Source organism: Crocodylus siamensis, chromosome 12 (assembly GCF_052110815.1).
Source record: "Crocodylus siamensis isolate JL-2025a chromosome 12, ASM5211081v1, whole genome shotgun sequence".
Lineage (NCBI taxonomy): Eukaryota > Metazoa > Chordata > Crocodylia > Crocodylidae > Crocodylus > Crocodylus siamensis.
Genome location: NC_143406.1, coordinates 25,229,876 through 25,250,760, shown reverse-complemented (window position 1 = coordinate 25,250,760; position 20,885 = coordinate 25,229,876). Strand labels below are relative to the sequence as shown.

General features: G+C 48.1%; 1 non-coding gene across 1 annotated transcript; it reads right to left on the bottom strand.

Annotated features, from left to right (window-relative positions):
• Positions 1–6,433: 6,433 nt before the first annotated feature.
• Positions 6,434–6,623, bottom strand: LOC149854804 (U2 spliceosomal RNA). The gene has a single exon (XR_016438812.1). It is a non-coding gene; the product is annotated as a U2 spliceosomal RNA (small nuclear RNA).
• Between the last annotated feature and the right edge of the window lie 14,262 nt (positions 6,624–20,885).

The following is a 20,885-nucleotide window of genomic DNA, read 5'->3' as shown; positions in this document are numbered from 1 at the left end:
CAGCTGCAGGTGTTTTGCGGAAGAGTTGAGTTGTGGGATCCTTTTGTTGTTAGCAACAGAGCTGTGCCACTCTGTGTGCCTGTGTAAACACCATTGTGCTGCCTGGGATAACAAACACAAATGGAATCAATGGCAACCTACTGAGAAACACACTGTTGCACATTAATGGGGAAGCCCGGCTCTCACAGGTGCTGATCATACATCTGTAGGGACCAGAGGCAGCGAAGCAGTGAACATTCATTTATTAGCACCTTCCCTTCCCTGATCCGGGCTGTATCCTGTCCTGGATTGTGCTATGGTGAGAGCAAGCCACAGGGTGCTGAGCAGCAGCCCAGGTTCTTACCTAGCTGTCATAACAGTAGAAAGAAAGTAGACTATATCATGTTGTTATGCTTACTCTGGGATGCATGTTGCTTCATGTGGGGCAATTGTGTGCCACTGGCCTGCCCAGAGGGCTGGAAACTAGGACTTCTGGGTTCTTTTCTTAACTCTATCACTGATTCACTATATGATCTTCAGGCACTAAGTCTCCATTTCTGTGCCTCTGTTTCCTCATCTATACACTGAGGCTCACATTTTTTTTCATTTTGCAACACACTCTGAAATCCATGCTTGCAAAGCATTAGGATGTTCAGGTGCCCAGGCTGACCTATGTTGCTTTGCACTAGGTAAGATGGCTCTTGAGTTAATCAGCATCTGATGAAGCAAGCTGCTGCTTACAAAAGCTTACATATCTCTGTTGCAGTTTGTCTACAATGTGCAAATCTATCCTGGCTTCTGCTTGACTTCAGACTAACAAGGCTAACTACCTCTCTTTGAGTTAATGTACCACATATCCTCCAGCTTGGCTCCAAATGGTAAAAGGAAGAATTTGTTCTACTGGAAGTGACTTGCTCAAGGACACACAGCCAGTCTGGGGCAGAGACAGGAACAGAACCCAGCTTCCCTGTCAGCAGATCATACACTATAACCAGTGAGGGTTCACTTCCTGCTGTGCTGCAGTATACTCTGTGTCCAGTGTTTTGGCTGGTATTCCTACCCTTCTGCTTTCCATCCTGGTAATAATGTGGAAGATCAGAGGCACAGTCAGTGATTGAAAGGAATCAGGCCAATCGGAACTTCACCAGTGGAATCAGTGCAAGTTATACTGCAGGTTTGAGAGATGTAGTGGGGGAATCTTTACTTGGTCTTTTTTGGCTATCCTAGGTGAAAGTGTTCCTGGTTATCTCAGCTCAAACAAAGAAAAGGCTCATGACTATATTGAATCCAGCCTTTAGAAGCAGCGGGCCTGTCCCTGCACCTGGCAGAATCTGCTGGGTCCAGTCTAAAATGTGTGGATCAAAGATTGGGGCTGTTTGGATGTAGAAGTTTTAGTTTTGGCCATTGCATGAATGGACACATGCCCCTGAGTCCCAGTCTGGACAGGAACTTCCCCAGAGGTTGGGTGGGATCTGTGGGTAGGTGTCTGGTTCTGGGCACTGCTGAGCTGGAATCATTTAGATCTCTGCCAGAAGATGTGGAATTATGGTCTGGATAGGGACTTCCCCAGAAACTTGATGACTTGTATTTGGGCTTTTTGGTTCTGTTCTTACTTTAGGCTGAACCTGGAGTCTGCAATATTGCAGGGAGTTATAGACTTTGCATTTATCTCAGAACTTCCCCAGAGCTTGCAGGTGTTGGTTTCTAGGGTTTGGTATCGTCAGTTGTGAAATGGATCAGAATTCCTCCCAAGTTAGGGCATGCTTAGATCTGGAGCATATAAATATAATAAGTAACTCAATGTGACAAGCAGACAGGGCTGTCTTGGCTGGGCACTGCGAGGACTGGAGGAGACTTCAAAAATCCATCTCCCACAGCAACAGACTTTGACCTTTTGTTGTGCTTTTGTTGCTTTGATCACCAAGATAAACAAATACAGTGATTGCCCTTCAGGCTCCCATTCACCTTTGCAGGACCATGGCCCTGTCAGAACCTGTTTAAAAGCCACCCCCAAGCCCCTGGGGACACCTCTACTAAGGCAGGGCCCTGACACAGCTGAGGACTCTACTCTGTCCAGTTCCACTTTGGCACCAGGGGCTGCAGGGCAAGAGGAAAATGAGTATTGCCCGTCTCACTTATAGACATCACCTGAGTTTCTAGTACTTCCTGGCTGCATTACTTACTTTTGGAGGTGGACTGGGCTGGAGGGAAGAGTCCCCAAGGCCCAATCCAAGCTTGACATAAGCTGGTGAGTCAAACAGAGCTACACCTACCTATGATAGATGAGCTGGGTGAACAAGGTGATCCTAGCTGACAGTCTGGAGGACCATCTTGAACCCCAAGCAGATAAGAAACCAGCATGTCATTCATTTTTGGCCTTCATAACTGCATGTATGCAGGCCTTACATTTGCAAGAGAGACATTCTAGCTCAGACAGAAGTGATGGGCCTAATATAGAAAGCACTGAGGGAAGAACTTTGGTTAGTGCTATGTGGGAGCATGTGATCATAGTGCATCCTCATAGCTGTCACCTCTCTAAATCAGAGCCAAGCAGTTCTAACTTTACATATTTTTCTGAGAGGTTGAATGTCAGGCAACAGGGACTTTTGCATGGACTGGCAATGCTGGTAGGAATGAGGGTGGACCAGTGTGCTACAGCCATATTCATTGCTCTCAAAGAAACTGGCTGACTCCAGAGGGTAGTTGAATTGTCATGAAGGATACTGGGTTTAGAGAAAACTTGGAACTTTGCTTCTACAAGGATCGATTGGAGTGATAAATTATATTACCCCTTCTGTATGCTCTGACTTCTGTTTCCTGGCTGAAGAAGGTGATGCTGTCCTATGCCACAGGGGAAATTCGTCCCTGTCCCCTGCATGTCAACAGCAGCCAACTTCCTGAAGCATGAGATTTGATTAGCTTTTAGGCTGGTCAGAAAATTATCCAGCACTTTAAAATAAAAATCCAGACACCATATTTTACTGCATAAGTGCAGAGATCCCAAAGGAGAATGCATTCAGTTCTCGGATAACACGATGACATTTAAGGGTTTGTAATCTACAGGAGGTTAGAACAGGTTGATCAAACAGTCCTTTTTAGCCTTAAACTCTGTGAACCTAATTACTACATTCTGCTATATGTAGCTCCATTTGGGACATTCCCAGGGTTCCCTGACCCTGAGGAAGTACTATCCCCACTCAGTGCATAGCAAGAAACAGAGTTTCTATGACAACCTCAGTGGATTTGACAACTGGGAAGAGATCTCTGGAAGCAAGCCTGCCTTGTCCCACTAGCCAGAGTTGGCTCTCTCCCTCCTTAGAGTGCTAGAGTAACAATTGCTACCTTGTAGAAAAAGCAAAAACACCTGATCTTCTCCATTGTCCTACCCTCTTACCATGGGAATCTGGGGAACCTGCAAAGAATTACTTGCCTACACAGTTACAGGAACACAGTGAGCTGTGGGTCTAACAGATTGTATTCACCTTCTGATTTTTTAAATTCCCCAGAACAAGGACAGTAGCTGTAGGGTTCCTGCAAAGGACTACAGAAGGGTGCTTGGTAGTGTAAACTAATTATTATCATTCCTTAGGCTTAGGGCATGGGCTGGCAGCATCTGGAACAGTAGTGCTCAACCTTCTGGCTCCACAGGCTACATGAGGGGTGTGGGACTAGTTCACAGGCCGGATCAGGTGAGCAGGGTTGGTCCAAATGAGGAATCCAGTGTGCTAGCCTGGCTGCATGGGCTGGACTGACATCCAACATGTGTAGCCTGATCTTATGTGGGTCTGGACATTCTCCAACTCAACCCTGCATGCTGGATCCAGCTCCACACCAGCTCCACCACACGTCAGTATAGGCTAGCGCACCTGGCTGCATCATTTGGCCCACAGGGCTCCCCAGAGGTCCAGGAACTGTACATTAACATTGCCACTGCTTCCCTGCCACCAAATTATCAGACCTATGCAGAGACCCATGAGCTGGATGACATAGCCTCACAGGTCGAATCTGGCCCGCAGGTTGGAAGTTGATCATCCCTGGTCTGGAACGCAGCAGGTCATGAACAGCCAGGCTACATTCGGATAATCCTGGCTATCCATAGGAATGTGGCTTTTTGAATGTGTGGAATAGTTTGCTTGATGTTTAGAGTTGTTCTGTATAAGACAGAAGAACTGCTGGTATACTTTTGCATAGTTTTATGTACTAGTGTACACATATAAGTGCAGACCAACGATATTTGTCACATCCAAGTCCAAGGGATTTTTTATGGCAGTTTCCTAGTCTTGCCACTAGGGAGCTCTATCTATTCAAAAAACAAAGGGACACATAACCCAATAATTAGAAAACAAAGTGTAGGAGAGAGGTTGCAAGACTATACATATGCAATAATTATTGATGTGGGAAGCAGTGTAAAGTAGGGCCAGCGAAGGGAGAATGCACAGTAACACCTTCTGGACATCTGCTTTAATCTTGCCTTCAGCCTGTGTAACTACATTCTGCCTCCTGAAAGTTTCACCTGAGCCATCACTGTGGTACAGAGTCTTCCCTTCCCTTCCCTTCCTAGATTAAACTAACATACAGAGTTGATTTCTGCTGTTCCACAGCTCCTAACTTTCACCCCAAAGGATACTATTGTGCTGTGTGATACAGTCCCTGCAGAATCCTTGTATAGACACTTAACCTGTATAAAATATCTGGTTAAGCGTTCTGGAGTTCTTTTTAGATCTTTAGAGAAGCAAGATCCAGCTCTCCATTTAAACCAGGCAGTGGCATCGTCATCTTCATCCCACTGAAGTAGCCCCCATTCTCTGTCTCTCCATTCCTCATATTTTAGCTAACATTCTATAATCATAGTAATCAAGAACCTCTCATTCTGTGATTACCCATCTCTTACATGGCAATATTATCATACAACAAGAACAAGTGATTGTTGTCCTTAAAGCATTTCCAGGCTAGCCCCCTGTTTTTTCTCATTTTTAACTTACGTAGATTAGGCTGAAATTTTACAGTGAATTTTAGGAGATTAACTTTTGATGTTCATCATTTCTGAAGAGGAGGAAAGTAAAGCATATGCTTTTCAAATGATATAAAAATGGTTTACAGCAGGGTAAAACTGTTACAGGGAAATAAAAAGAAAGAATGTAGTGTCTTGGACTAATAAAGCCAGGGCTGGTAAGGTTTACAGAATGGATTAAAAAAGTGGCAGACACTGAAAATTAGGAGCTAAACAGAGGTCACTTTGAAAACCTGGCCCTGAATTTAGGGCTACAGACACATGGTAAGCAATGTAGGCTGCCAAATTTTCTAAGAGCTGTGATATCCATATGAGATACCAAACTTGGACTCTCTGCAAGAAACCTGTGAAAGTTTTCATCATACTTCCTTGGCTGTGTTGCTTTTAGAATCCTTTTGATAGGAAGAGGCCAGTAACCCTCTGGTAAACCTACATCTCCATAAACTTAATACCTTCAACAATCAAAGATGATTCATCCTTCCCTATCTTTCACTTTATAAGCAGACTCCAGATCTCTGTGTCAATTTAGGCTGTGCCTAAATCTCCTTTTATTTACTCCTGTAAATAAGGAAGAACTCCAAGGAAATCCACATAAGTTCAGAAGCAGGTCTGAGGTCCTGAACATCTGCTTACATACCCCAGGAACTTGTGTATCACTTCCTAGTTTCTATCTAGGCAAGAGTTCCCTAGACTGTTGATGTCAAATGAAAAAACGGAGACAAGGCATGAGTTGATCAAGCACCACAGCAAACTGTTTAGCTGTGGGTTTTTTTCCCCAGCCCTGCACTGAGCTGAGCTACTGAGAGGCAGCCTGCTTTCTGTTGTGCTCTGCAAACCTCAGGGAACATCGGTTTCAGCTAGAACCAGGAAAACTTGTTCTTATTTTGGATAGCTCTATGCATGGTTTCTTTTATGTTGTTAACCCTCCTTGCTTCTCTAAGGGTCCTTTGCTTAAACTCTGAATCTGGTATGTTTTTGCCTTATGGGAAATCCAGGGAGAATATCCAATTGGAGGTGAAAGAAATACTGCAGTCAGAACAACAGAAAGATTGGGAAGACACAGGAAAGTGATATGTGATATATGTCAAATACAGGATTTGTATGTGATTTTCCACTAGTTATCAGTGGTGATGTTGCTATACAACAGCAATTACAATCATCTATCAGTTTTCAGTATTTGGTTTTAACCAATACCGCACGCTAGAGTTGTCACCTTGGGCAGATCCAGCTTACACATGGCAAAAGTTGTGATGTTGAAATTTTGAATGATGTAATCTGGTGTGTGGGGGTAGGGCCATGTGCTGGATCATGCCTGCATCCTAACCCTGCAGTGGATCAGGCTCACCAAATGATCCCATGCACCAGATACAGCCTGTGGACTGACCTCACACTATTCAGTCTGCCCGTAACCTGGAAAGGTTGGAGGGCTTTTTTGGCTTCTTTGTGTGTCTTTTTGGGCCCAGAGGCACTGTAACACTGAGCCAATGCATGGAGGGGCTGGAGCAAGCCCCAAGGCCCTCCCCTGGCACCAAAAATGTGTTTAATGCGTCGGTCCTCACATCTAAGATGTATCAGCGATTAAACTGATAAGAGCAGATAATACACCATTGTTCTAGAAAATCTGAAAGGAGAAGCAGGTTCTGCTTTGGGAGGGGAGGGGCCCCTCATAGTTTTTGTGCTGCGAGGTTACAGCGAATTGAGGTGCTCCCAGTAGCAAGGCTCCAAAGGCAGAGACTGTGGTCTGTCACCATAACATGCACATTGGTGTCTTACCTCAAAGTCATTTAGCTCTTTCTGTCACTGCTGCTCAGGAAGATTGCAGCCTTTCCCATACTATTGACCCATACACAATGAAGGCCCTGGGCCTATTGTCCTGTTGTTCTCCTTTAAGCAGACAATTTTTTGCTCCTTTCCAGTGACAGCAATTCCCTCAGAAAAACCAGTCAAACCCCATTTCCAACGAAGGGGTTACTGGCTTTTTATAGATAAGAGAGAGACTAGAAAACAAATGTTAGATAGATCATAAAAGTATTAGAACAGGCTCTGGGGAAAGTTCCCTCCAGGGGCCCTAGAGTTTAGTTATAGAGGAAAGAAGTTCAAAGAAATAGAAGTTACCTGACAGCTTTCAGCATGGCTAGGTTGCTCCTGCATGACTCAGAGAGCCTCACAATGTGCCTGGGTGTGATGTTTCCCCTAGGGGAACTCTGCATCTTCTCCCCAGTTACTGAGGTAGAAAAAGCATGCTGGAGCTTTGATTCCAAAGCAGGATGGCATTGCTAGGGGCAGTGGAAAGGTGGGCTGTGGTTAAGGCACAGGGCTGGGGGTCAGCAGACCTATATTTTTTCCTGGTTCTAATAGAAGTTTTCTCAGGGGGGGCAAGCACATCCTGGCTTTGCCTTTCTGAGGGGATATGTATGGTGGGTACCCTGAGTCCTTCCCTCCTTAGTGTACAGCCTGTGCTAGTACTACTTTAATCCTTCTGCAGAAGACATCCCCACTAGGCCTGTTCAAAGTGGCTAGTATTCACTTTGGATTCGGATTCAGCTTCGGCTGATTAGAGGGACAGTGATTTGATTCAGTGATTTGAATCACTGTCCCAATTCAATTTGGCCGAATCTGATTCAGAGATTCAGCAGCAGCTGAATGTCTGAATCAGCCAGGCCAGGCCCATCCCACCCCGCAGCCCAGCAATGGCTGCCCTGCTCAGCACTTGTAAAAAAAAAAAAAAAAGACCTGTATCAGCGAGTGCTGCTGGGCAGGGGGCGATCCCTGCTGCCCCCACTGCCCTACACTCCATGGGGGGCTCTGTACGGGTGCCCCGACCCCTCCCTCAGTCCCCCAGCCCCCCCATAGGTGCCCCACCCGGGCTACCTCCAGCCTTATAAGAAAAAAACCCACTTAAACCCCCACCCCAGACTCACTGCTCCTGCCAGCGGGGGCGATCCCCACAGCCCCCGCTGTCCCACACCACATGGGGGGCTCTGCATGAGCCCCCGAAGCCCTGAGGCCACGGCAGGAGCGGTGAGTCGGGGTTTTTCTCAGCTTTTTTTTCCTTAAAGGGCTGGAGCTAGCTCAGGCGGGGCACCCATGGGAGGGCTGGGGGAGCAGGGGGGATAGGAGGGTGGGGGGGCTTATACAGAGCCCCCCATGTAGCGTGAGGCAGTGGGGGGTAGCAGGGATCACCCCCCAACCCAGCAGCACCTGGTGAGCACTGGGGCTTTCCTTTAAAGTACCGAGCTGGGGCCGGGGAGCGGGGGGCAACCATGGGGGGGCTGGGGGAGTGAGTGGGGGTTGGGGGGGCTGATAGAGTTCCCCCATGGTCCCCTTCCCCCTCCCCCAGCGCCCCCTCCTCTGCCCCTAGTACTTAACAGCTCAGAAGCAGCTGCTGCTCCCTGTTGCAGCCACCGGGGACTGCCTGAATCATCAAAGCTCTCCGAATCTTTTCCGAAGATTCGGAGAGCTTTGAATCTATTTGGACCTTTGAATTAGTCCCCTGATTCAATTTGTATTTGGAGATTTGGCCACCGAATCCGGCTGAATCTCTGAACTGAATCACCACCTGAAGCTTTGCACAGCCCTAATACCTACCCTTCTCCATTCCTGAGTGCCATTCCCAACCAGCCTGTCCCAAAGCTCCCAGACATCCCTGTCTCCATATGCCAAGTTCCTTCTTCCTGCCAAAACTGTCTCAAATGTTGGTGTGACTCTGAGAAGAGATCTGTGGCAGGCCCACACCCCACTTACCACTGCACTGGTGTCTAGGTGGTTGATCTTTGGGCAAGCCGACCAACACCACATGGCTGGAGAAAGCCTTGCTGGTTGGTCCAGAGCCTGAAGGCTCCTGGCATGAAAGAAGCCCAGGAGTGGAGCTGGGAGGGGAGAGTCATGGAGCACTGGCAGTGGAGCTGGATGCTCTCGCCACAGCTGGAAGGGAGCCAATGCATCCATGCAGGGCTAGCATGCCTGGAGAGGCAATACTTGCCTGTCCTGCCACTGAAGCATCCAGGGAGGACCTGGATGCATACCAAACTCACAGCAGGAAGCCAGACTCTCTCCCCGGGGCTTAGCACCCTGGAAGGACCACTGGAACCCAGGTGGCACTGGCACTGGCAGCAGCCTGATTGGCCTAAGTGGCCCAGACCTGACACTGCTCTCCAGCACTCATGATGACCCCCACAGGAGCGCACAGGTCAGCCCAGGGGGCACTACTGGAACCTGTGAAAGGAAGGACTCAACATGGGAACCCCCTGACACTGCACATCCCGACTGAGCATCCACAGATCCAAACCTTCCCAGCAGAGAATTGGCAGAGCCATGAATGTCACATAGTATAGACATTACAATACTTGGCCAGGCGGAACCCAGTCCAAGACACATGCCTCACAAAGGGGCATCTGGGATGTCAGACCACATGGGGAAAGGATGCACCTTGCACCAAGAAGCCCTGTGTGCTGAAGGAAAGTGCTCAGCATGGTGGGCATCATTGCCCTGCCCACCTCATCATCCATGCTATTTTGGTTGAATTATCTATTCCAACACGGAGGAAAGGCAGCAAGAAGGCACAGCAGCCCCCCTGGCTCTCCAGAGACCTAGCGGACCTACTGTGGCTAAAAAGGAAAGCCTACAAAGGATGGAGGACGGGATTCACCTCCAAGGAGGATTACTCTGCGCTGGTCCAGTCCTGCAGGGAGCAAACCAGGAAAGCCAAGGCTACAACTGAACTCCAACTAGCTTCAGGCATCAAGGACAACAAAAAGTTCTTTTTCAGGTATGTGGGGAGCCAGAGGAAAAGCAAGGGCAATGTTGGACCCCTGCTAAACCAGATGGGGCAACTGACAACTGACGCCCAGGAAAAAGCCAACCTATTAAATAGGTACTTTGCGTCAGTCTTTCATCAGTCACACGGGATGCCCATGCCTGCTATGGGACAGGGAAATCTGGGTGAGGGGAATCCCCTACCCTCCATCAATGCTGACCTCGTGAAGGAACACCTTGAGAAGCTGGATACCTTCAAGTCAGCCGGCCCTGACAACCTGCACCCCGGGGTACTCAAGGAGCTGGTGAGTGTCATAGCCCAGCCCCTGGCACAGATCTTTGAAAACTCCTGGCGCTCTGGTGTAGTGCCCGAAGACTGGAAGAAGGCCAATGTGGTGCCGATCTTCAAGAAAGGGAGGAGAGTAGATCCGGCTAACTACAGGCCCATTAGCCTGACTTCTATCCTGGGGAAGATCTTAGAAAAGTTTATTAAGGAGGCCATCCTTGAGGGACTGGCCCAGGCTAACATTCTAAGGGACAGCCAGCACGGGTTTGTTGCGGGTAGGTGTTGGTTGACCAATCTCATTTCCTTCTATGACCAGGTGACCTATCACCTGGACAAGGGAGAAGAGATTGATGTCATATATCTTGACTTCAAAAAAGCTTTTGATCTGGTATCCCATGATCACCTCTTGGCCAAACTGGCCGGTTGTGGCCTTGGCTCCACCACGATCCGCTGGCTGGGAAATTGGCTTCGTGGTCGGACCCAGAGGGTTGTGATTGATGGCAGTCACTCATCGTGGTGCCCTGTAACCAGTGGGGTCCCTCAAGGCTCTGTCCTGGGACCCATACTGTTCAACATCTTCATTAATGATGTGGACATTGGAGTTAGGAGTGGACTGGCCAAGTTCGCCAATGACACCAAACTTTGGGGCAAAGCATCCATGCCAGAAGATAGGCGGGTGATCCAGGCTGACCTGGACAAGCTCAGCAAATGGGCAGACGAGAACCTCATGGTGTTTAACACCGAAAAATACAAGGTTCTCCACCTTGGGAGGAAAAACCTGCAGCACCCTTATAGGCTCGGCAGTGCTACGTTGGTTAGCACTACAGAAGAAAAAGACTTGGGGGTCATCATTGACCACAAGATGAACATGAGCCTGCAATGCGATGCTGCGGCTAGTAAAGCGACCAAAATGCTGGCGTGCATCCATAGATGCTTCTCGAGCAAATCCCGAGACGTCATTCTCCCCTTGTACTCGGCCTTGGTGAGGCCGCAGCTGGAGTACTGCGTCCAGTTTTGGGCTCCACAATTCAAAAAGGATGTGGAGAAGCTTGAGAGAGTCCAGAGGAGAGCCACGCGCATGATCAGAGGTCAGGAAAACAGATCTTATGATGACAGGCTGAGAGCCATGGGACTCTAGCCTGGAAAAGTGCAGGCTCAGGGGTGATCTGATGGCCACCTATAAGTTTATCAGGGGTGACCACCAGGATCTGGGGGAACGTCTGTTCACCAGAGTGCCCCAAGGGATGACGAGGTCGAACGGTCACAAACTCCTGCAAGACCGTTTCAGGCTGGACATAAGGAAGAATTTCTTTACTGTCCGAGCCCCCAAGGTCTGGAACAGTCTGCCAGCGGAGGTGGTTCAAGCACCTACACTGAACACCTTCAAGAGTAAATTGGATGCTTATCTTGCTGGGATCCTATGACCCCAGCTGACTTCCTGCCCTTTGGGCAGGGGGCTGGACTCGATGATCTCCCGAGGTCCCTTCCAGCCCTAATGTCTATGAAATCTATGAAAATCTATGAAATCATTCTGTTGTAATTTTGCTAGTCTACAAGGCTGCAGCCAGACCTCCTGCTGGCATCTGCATTACTGGGCCTCAGTGCAGGAGGAGAGGGCACCACCATCACACTGAAACACCACTGAGGCTGATTCAGAACACCTGAGTGGAAAGGGGTGGGGTGTAAGGGAGGAGGAGCCCCACTGAAGAAGTTCCAGCAGAGTCACCCAGGTTTCTAGGGAGACCACTGAATAACACCTCCAGAGGTAAAATCCACCCAAAAACAAGTCATGGTGGGTGAGTAGACCTCTGTGTGACACAACCAAAAAGGCAGGACACACTGTCAGCAGTGTGGTGGTCATAAGCTTGTCACAGGATCCATTTTAGTTTCCTGTTCTTCTAGGAATCAGCTTGCATACTATTTATTTATTTAATAGATTTATATCCTGCCCTAGAAAGTAGCAGCGAAAAGGATGCTACTTGTCTCTCCTTTAGTGTTTATCTCACACTGCTACAACAACAGATAGGGTAGCCAAGGATAGGCCTCAATTCACTCATGTCTTTTGAGATGGTGGGGGGAGGGGGTCCCTGCTCAGAGTTTGTCATCAGGGCCATGGAATTTTTCTAGCCCAGAGCTCCTTTCTGACCTTGGTTGAATCCTCAGCTAAATTGGATTTACCCTTCTACAAAAGCCTGTGTGCTTCTTGTTCCAAGCTTCATCTGTAGCTCTGTGCATCCATTTTAAAATTCCATTACTAAACCTTTGGCTTCAGAAAGTTCTGTGGTAACTTTCTGCTCTTCTAACCTCTAGGCCCTGCCGACAGGTAAGGAGAAACTGGTTCTCTTGGGCAGGGGCTATCTTTTGTCCCATCAACAGCTCACTATCAAGATTTAACAACCAACCACTTTCCCTGGAAGTCATCTCAGCCAAGGTAGATGCACATTCACAGAAGCATTCAAACATTCAGCACTGGCCATAGTATCAATGGTGTAACAACAACATCAGTCAGAATTCATAAGTCATTCATAGGTTTCCCCCATATCTTTCCAGCTGCCTATATAACCTACTTCCTCTGTACTGAAAAATAACCAGTATCATCTGCCTGGAGGCTGGCCAGCCATCAAAGGGTAAACTCTCCAGTGCTTCTAACTTCCTTCCTCAGTCATTTCTATTATTGACCATTTGGCAACTGCTGGCATTTTTCTACATGTATTTTTAACACTGCAAAACTTGGTTATTATTTAGGTTTCTCTCTGGTTATCAGCCCCACTGGCAATGCCTGCACAGTGATGGGGACAGTGTTTGTTATAGGCCAACAGGAGGAGCACTGATTTTTGGTGATCCCTAACAAATCAGTAGCTAGTACTGTATTTTCTTGCAAATATCATGCCCCAGAATATAACACACACTATGTTTTTTAAGGCCTCAAGAAGGAAAAAAGATCTTACCTTTGTAGTATGGCTAAATAACTGAGGTCTGGGGTTGCTGGCCATGTTCCAGGGTTGTACCCACATGCGAGGTCTGGGGCTGTGCGCTGGGTCCTGCCATGGACTGATTCTGCATGCCAGCCCAATCTGGTGCATAGGGCCATGTCATCTGGCCTGGGGGCTGCCCAGGGATCCAGAAATTGGGTGGCAGAGGAGCTGTGGCAGTGTTAATTACCATGACTCTTGAATTTGTAGAAATGAATACTGTCACTCCTACCCTGCCGCCCAATTTCTGGACCCCTGGGGATCTGTATTTCTTGCATATAACACACACCCTAATTTATCACAGATGGTTTGAAGGGAAAATATATGGGTATATTTGTCAGTGGCAAAACTTATCCAGACAGCATGGCTCAAGACAGCAGTGCAGATCTCCCAGGACCACAAGTGTATTGTGGATGGCATCTTCAAAGCTGGGTTGAAAAAGGGTTAGATTCATAAATGGACCGAAGGGAGGCTGCTCTGGAGTAGAGGTCTGAGTGACCTCTAGCAGGGCTGAAATTACCCTTCAGAACATTGTGGTTGAGAAGGGCTGCCACATGTGCTGGCATGGGTGTTGTATAAAAGAAGCTTGGCTTTCCTGAGGGGAGCAGCGCTCTCTATGCTGAGAAAACAGTCTCAGGATGGCTATGTGCTATTGCCCATGAAGTATCCCAGCCTCTAATCTTCTGGGAGTGCAGCAGTACATTGAGCCTGCTTGTAGAGAATGGTGCCAAGGGTTATGAGGTGGTTGTGCCTGGTCAACTCAAAAGCCAATGAGCCAAGTCTATGAAGTCTGTGGATGGCTTGAGGATCCCTGTGAGAGTCCTTATAAACTGCTATGTAAATCCAGATGCATGCTGTGTTCTTGTTATACAGTATGCATTAGATAGTAAAGATTATGAGATGTAAGTGGGAAGAAGACTGGCCCCAAGAGACATGTGACAGACCACATCAGCATTGTGAAGAAGTAAAGAAGATAAAAGGAAACAAACCAGAGCAGCCATACCTCAGCCAATTCTCACTGCCCAGTGTGGATTGTTAATGCCCAGAATGAGATGCTTGACTGCATTTGGTGGAAGCCTCTCCATAAAATAATACAAAATAAAAAATTCCAGTTTTTTTAAATATCTGTTTCAAGGGCTAGTTTGACTTCAGAGGTGCTTAGCTCGTGTTCTTTGCCATTTTACAAAGCTGTTGGTGATTTGTTTGGTTTAATGTCTCCTTATATCATGATTCTTTTTCTCCCAAAGAAGGGGAATTTTCTGTCAACTCTTTTCAGTGACGGGTCCCAGAGGCATAATGATGCAGCCAGGTGCCTGGGGCAGCTGCCGCTCACAGGGGCAGCAGATACTTCCAGTTGCTCCTGCCACTGCTGGAGCAATAATGTAGCTCCTGCAGCAACCTTTTATTTCTGCTTCCCCTCCTCTCCCAAAGTTGGTATGCAGGGCAGCTGCCTTAATCACCCTGCCCTGGTTACACAACTCCTAGGCCCATGCCTCCTTTTTTCACAGACCATGAGAGCAAACAATGAGGCTTTCCTATCAAAGGACTGAGCCAGAAAGAAAATGCAGTCAATGAGAGTTATGGGGCCACATTCTTGTCTTCCCTTGTGTGGGTCCACTACAATAGAGCCTGATGCCATAAGCACATGCAACCTTTTCCATGGGACTCCTCCCTCAAGCAGGACATAGGGACAGATACACGGGGAAGCACAACTGAGTTTACCTGGTAAGCCATAAACTGACTGTTTCCTAACTGTGGATAGCCTGAGTTTGCAACCTAAATAAGGTTTTTTTAAGGCAGCCTTTTTTGGTGTAGACATGGGTACACAGCTGCTACTTTTAACATGCCCTTCTCATAACAGTGATGGAATAAGGCTTGGGAAACCGGGGACATATGAGGGAAGAAAAAAAGCTGAGTGTCATGAAATGTTGCGTGCCTGTGTGAGGAAGATTCCTTATTCCTGGGTTATTCCCAGACACAAAATTATATTTTCATGGCTGTACAAAAACGGCCGATCAACACCACCACCTGTAAGGAGGCACTGTTTCTATCGGCAAGAGCACAAGCCTGAAACTCAGGAGACTTGAATTCTAGTCCCTGGGTGCTAGGTGACCTTGGGAGTCACTCCTCTTTTCTTCGCCTTAGCTTTCCCCTCTGTACCACAATAATGTTGACATCCTTGGTAAAGGGATTTGAGATCTACCCATGGAAAGATCTCTGTAAGATCCTAGGTATGTATTACCATCTACCCTCAATAATAAGCCAGGCAGTAAGGCAACAGATCTTTTCAGTGGATACTTTATGTCTATCCCCCAACCCTCTCAAATCCCTCGAAGAAACAAAGGAATCTAGTATTAAATTAGCAGTGCTAGCACTGGAAGCTACTGTGCTCTCCTCAGGTTAGAAAACCATAAAATCTGTGAAGCTCCATTGAACATAGGCTGCCAGATCTGTGAAACGCATTCAGGCTCTGCACTGTGCTGAGTCTCATGTGCTGTGACCCTGCGTTACCTCCCTTTCACCGGGGCCAGGCTCAGCCCTGGTGGAAGTCCCTGACCTTTGTGGGCTGACACATGGTGTGCATTTGGCCCGGCGCACTCTATTCTAGGTTCTGTGTTTAAGACAATGCTGCACCACACTCAGCAATGTGGGAACATAAAAATGGAGGACCCAATGCTTCAGCCATCCATGACCAGCAGAGATGGCTATCAACTAGGCTGGCCATAAAGGAGGAGTAATGGCCATCTATCAGATGCCTTTAGGTTGACCAAATAGCCATGTAATGTGCTCTGCACCGGAGCGAGCCGGGCCCCCTGGGGGTCAGATTGCAGCTGGGATAAGTAGTCCAAGTAGTTCAACTCCCATCCAATTATTTAAACACAAAGGTAAACACTTTCACCTTTTGAACTGGAATGCTACAACAGCCATACCTGCTACCATTCTGGACTGCCCCGCCTCCCTGTTTTCCATTGCCTCAGAGCAGCAGTATTTTCCCCCTGGTTTGTTCTGGGACAGGGAGCCAGGGAATGTGTGGGAGGCAGAACCCTTGGGTGCTGTTCTGGATCTTGTTATCCGCTCAGCCTGTGACCTTGGGCAAGCCATGTGTAAGATGGGGACACCAAGGAAGGCCAGAGCCCTGTAACAGGTGCGATGCCTTGCCAGGGCTCACAGGAATCCCTGCTGTGCTAGTGGGAATGGGAGGAATAAACGTTGTTTCAGACAGGAAATATGTTTGCTTTGTGGAAAGGCTTTGTTTTTTTATGAAAGTCTACCTGCAGTGTGGGAGGAGTTAGGGTTTAACTTGTTGGAAGTGGGAAAAAAATCTTGGAGTGGGAAGGGTTTCTGCAAGGCAGGGCAGGAGGGATATTAAAAACTTACAGCACACACCACCCTTATGCACAGCTTTGAGATCCACAGCTGTGAGGGACTAAAAGAGCAGGACTTCTATTTTACAAATACCCTTCTGTCCACTTTTTATTTTGCTCTTGGGAACCCCTTTGCAGTTCCTCTGCTACCAAGTCTCTTATAATTGGAATTGTTCTCCATGCCCACAGCCTGGGGTGTGAGATATTCACAAAGACCTCTCAAAAGAAGAGCTTTTCAGCTGCGTTAAATGTTTCTTGGTCTGGAAGTCACTTTCACATACATCGTTGATATGCCCTGGATATAAAAATGGGGAAGTAGTTCTTTAAATAAAAGCTGTGGGCCCTCTGGTGGTGCTCACTGTCCTGTTTCTGAAACCACCAGGTATCTGCCGGAGCAGCAATATGTTCATATAGTGATGCCATGTCCGTACAAATGGCAAGCGTACAGTGCCTATGTGGTCCCTTCCTATTATGCTTGTTGTCTAAAGAACAAAAAATGTAACACCAAGATTTGGAGGAATCATAACTGTTTTGATGGTTCTGATCAAAGCTCAGACAGAAAAGGTGAAAGATCTATTTGAGCCTAGGTGGCCCATTGGGCTGGCATGGGTCAAATGTTTCTGTAACCAGTGGCACCCAAGGAAATAATGTGGCTAGTGTCACATCCATATTCTTTGGACTTCCTGACCCAAATGACCAGGCAGCCCTTTACAACTGGTCTGTACCTAGGAACAACCTTTGGTGCAATCCTGTAGAAAAGTATAAACTCAGCGCTCTGGATCCACTGCAAGACATCTTACCTGCCCATTTCACCACCATACCACATAGATCATATTAGGGAGATTATGACAGGAAATATAGACAAAGACAACCTCCAGAGTCATGCTTTAGATGCTTGTGTATGTAACCCATGCTGGCACACTAAGGCTTGGTGATGCACCAGATTTTGGGTCTTCAGGGTGCTGGTAGCCCTGGGAGCTTCTCAGGCAGACTACTGGCTGAGGGGTCCCTTTGACCGGTGTGTCCCTCACCCTCACCACCCAGGAATTAATGCTGAACCTGACAAACATGTTATTCTTTATTATACAAAACCAATTTATATACACAAAAAATAAATAAACAAAAAATTATAATAGCAATAGTTAATAAAATGAAAAATTTAGATAAAGTTTACAACTACAATATTAGGTGGATAATTCCAGCACACTAGGTGGTCCCACTTGTGTTAAACAACCTCAGTAATTAAATTCTCTGTGTTATAACCCTTTAGGACAGTTTCCTCCTCATAACTCAATTGATTTCCTTCTGGTCGCAATCCACTTCTCATAACAATAAATGGCAACATAACTATAACTACAATCCACCACTAGGTGGAGGCGAGGCTTCTGCTGTTCTGGGGAAAATGGTCTCCTTCCTGGTAACACAGTAAAACAGGCTCTGAACAGCAGCTGCAGGCAATAGGCTCCCTTTTGTTTCCTTCAGGAAATATACTTCCTGCAAACACTAGTGATTAGCTGTCCCCTCACACACCCATGCTAGTTTGTTTTCTCACAACCCACTCCCTGTTGGAGCTGCCTCCCCCTCCCAGCACATCTATGGCAAACAGGTGTTTTCCTCTGCAGGGCTCTGACCCTGCAGCTGGAGCCTTCCCAGCACAGACAGAGGTTTCCAGTGGCGATGTGTAGAGGGTGCGTGTGAGTGCACCCCCTGAGAGCACCGGTGCACCCCCAGTCAGGCAGCACTCCCTGCTTAGCCAGTGGGCAGGGGGGCAGGCAGGAGGCCGGGGAGTGAGGTGCCACCAAAAGCTGGTATCAGCTGGTGAGGGATTCCCCACACACATCACTGGCATCAGCTGGCAGGGGAGTCCCCCTCCCCAGTGGCTGACTGGTGTCGGGGGGCACATGGCCCCTCTGGCTCAGGAGGCACCAGTCACCCATGGGGGTTTCCTTCTGCAAGTCTCTGACTGTTGTTTCTCCCAGCTCCAGCAAGTCTACTAGCTTGCTTACCAACCCCTTACCACTCTTTCCTTGGCACCTGTGTCCCTGTTTGAACAGCTCTGAACTCTGTGGGAATCAGCATCTCACTGGATTACACAGGTTCTCTCCTGTCCTGATGCCTGCTCCATGGGTAAGTTTCAGCTCAGCGTCCCCTGGCTGGGGGCTGAGTCTGCCCCATCTCCCCAGGGCTGGAGTTGGCTCCTCCCCAACTTGTCTTCTTTTCCCTCCCTAAGCTTTTTTATGGCTCAGTAGCAGCTGATCAGAGTCCCCAGTATGCAATGTGGGCTCTGGTCACAATTCAAATGTTCCAATAAAAAGAACATGCTATGCACTGCATTCTCTCCTGCCTGGTAAAGCCTATGCACCCTCTGCAAAGTTTTTTCCTCCCCCTTTTCTCACAGACCTCTTAAGCACAGCTCACCCACTTAGCTGGGATACAGTGGTTTGACATTTATATTACAAGACATATTGGCACAAGACATTACCATGTTGTATCAAAACATCGCACCACAAAGGTGTTTTACTGGGGTTTAAAGCCTGCCAGCAATCTCTTATCCCACAGGTTGGACTTGCAGGGGACAGTTTTACCCCAGCAGAATAAGGCTGATCCCAGTATAAATGGAGGAAATAACAAAAATGTTGGGGAATGCTGAAGGACTGTAGTCAGGACTGAACAGCACACTCACAAGCAGCTTGCAGAACTCCTGCCTTTTTTCTCCCTACAGTTGGTCATCATTCCCTTGCATTCCTCAGGTTGGGGACCGGGTTAGAGAGCTTCTGGAGGGGCTGGACGTGTTCAAGTCAGCGGGTCCAGATGCTCTCCACCCCAGGGTGTTGAGGGAGCTAACAGGGGTTATTGCAGGGCCTTTGGCATGGCTTTACGAGCACTCGTGGTGCTCGGGCCAGGTGCCAGATGATTGGAAGATAGCCAACATGGTCCCCATCTTTAAAAAAGGGAGGAGGGAGGACCCAGGCAACTATAGGCCTGTCAGTCTTACCTCAATCCTAGGGAAACTCTTTGAGAAGATCATCAAGGAGCACATCTGTGATGGGCCGGCTTCAGGGATGATGCTCAAGGGCAACCAGCACGGTTTCATTAGGGGCAGGTCATGTCAGACCAACCTGATTGCCTTTTATGATCAGGTCACAAAAGCATTGGATGCAGATGTCGCCGCGCATATAGTCTTTCTGGACTTCAACAAGGCCTTTGACACTGTCTCCCACCCCATCCTCATTAAAAAACTAGGCGACTGTGGCATTGATGCCTCCACAGTCAGATGGATTGCAGGTTGGCTGAAGGGTCGCACTCAGAGGGCGGTGGTGGATGGGTCATATTCGACCTGCGGGGAAGCGGGCAGCGGAGTTCCCCAGGGCTCGGTCCTTGGGCCCGCGCTGTTCAATTTCTTTATCAGCAGTTTGGACGATGGGGTGAAAAGCAACCTGTATAAATTCACTGATGATACCAAAATTTGGGGTGAGGTGAGCACGCTAGTAGGGAGGCAAAGACTGCAGCAAGACCTGGATAGGTTACAGGGGTGGGCTAACAAAAACAGGATGCGTTTCAATACTGGCAAGTGCAGGGTGCTGCACTTGGGCAGTAGTAACCAGCAGCACACTTATAAGACAGGAAACTCCCTTCTTGAGAGCACGGAGGCAGAAAGGGATCTTGGAGTCATTACCGGCTCCAAGATGAACATGGGCTGACAATGCGAGGTCACGGTTGGCAGGGCTAACCGGACCTTGTCATGCATCCACAGGTGCATCTCAAGTAGGGCCAAGGAGGTGACCCTCCCCCTCTACGCGACGTTGGTCAGGCCACAGCTGGAGTACTGTGTCCAGTTCTGGGTGCCCCACTTCAGGAGGGACGTGGACAACACTGAGAGGGTGCAGAGAAGGGCCACCCGCACGATCCGGGGACAACAGGGCAGACCCTACAACGAGAGACTGTGGGACCTGAACCTGTTCAGCCTTCACAAGAGAAGGCTGAGGGGGGACCTGGTGACTGTCTATAAATGCACTAGGGGGGACCAGAAGGGTTTGGGAGAGCCTTTGTTTCCCCTAGTGCCCCCTGGTATGACAAGGAATAATGGCCACAAGTTGTTGGACAGTAGGTTTAAATTAGACATCTAATTAGACATAAGAACTACTTCACAGTCAGGGCGGCTAGGAGCTGGAACCAACTTCCAAGGGAAGTGGTGCTGGCTCCTACCCTGGGGGTCTTTAAGAAGAGGCTTGATTCCTACCTGGTTGGAGTCATTTGAGCCCAGTTTTTCTCCTGCCCAGGCAGGGGGCCAGACTTGAAGATCTACAAGGTCCCTTCCGACCCGACTTCTATGATTCTATGATCCCCTGCCAGCCTTATTTCTGGTGGGCACATCTACATAAGATGTTTACTGTGGAGCTGCCTAGTAATTAGCTCTGTAGTAAAGTCTCATTGTCCACACATGCGGCACTATTAGGCTGTAGGAAACTAATCAACGCTGCCACAGGTTAGTATTAATAAATACAAGTATTATCCTA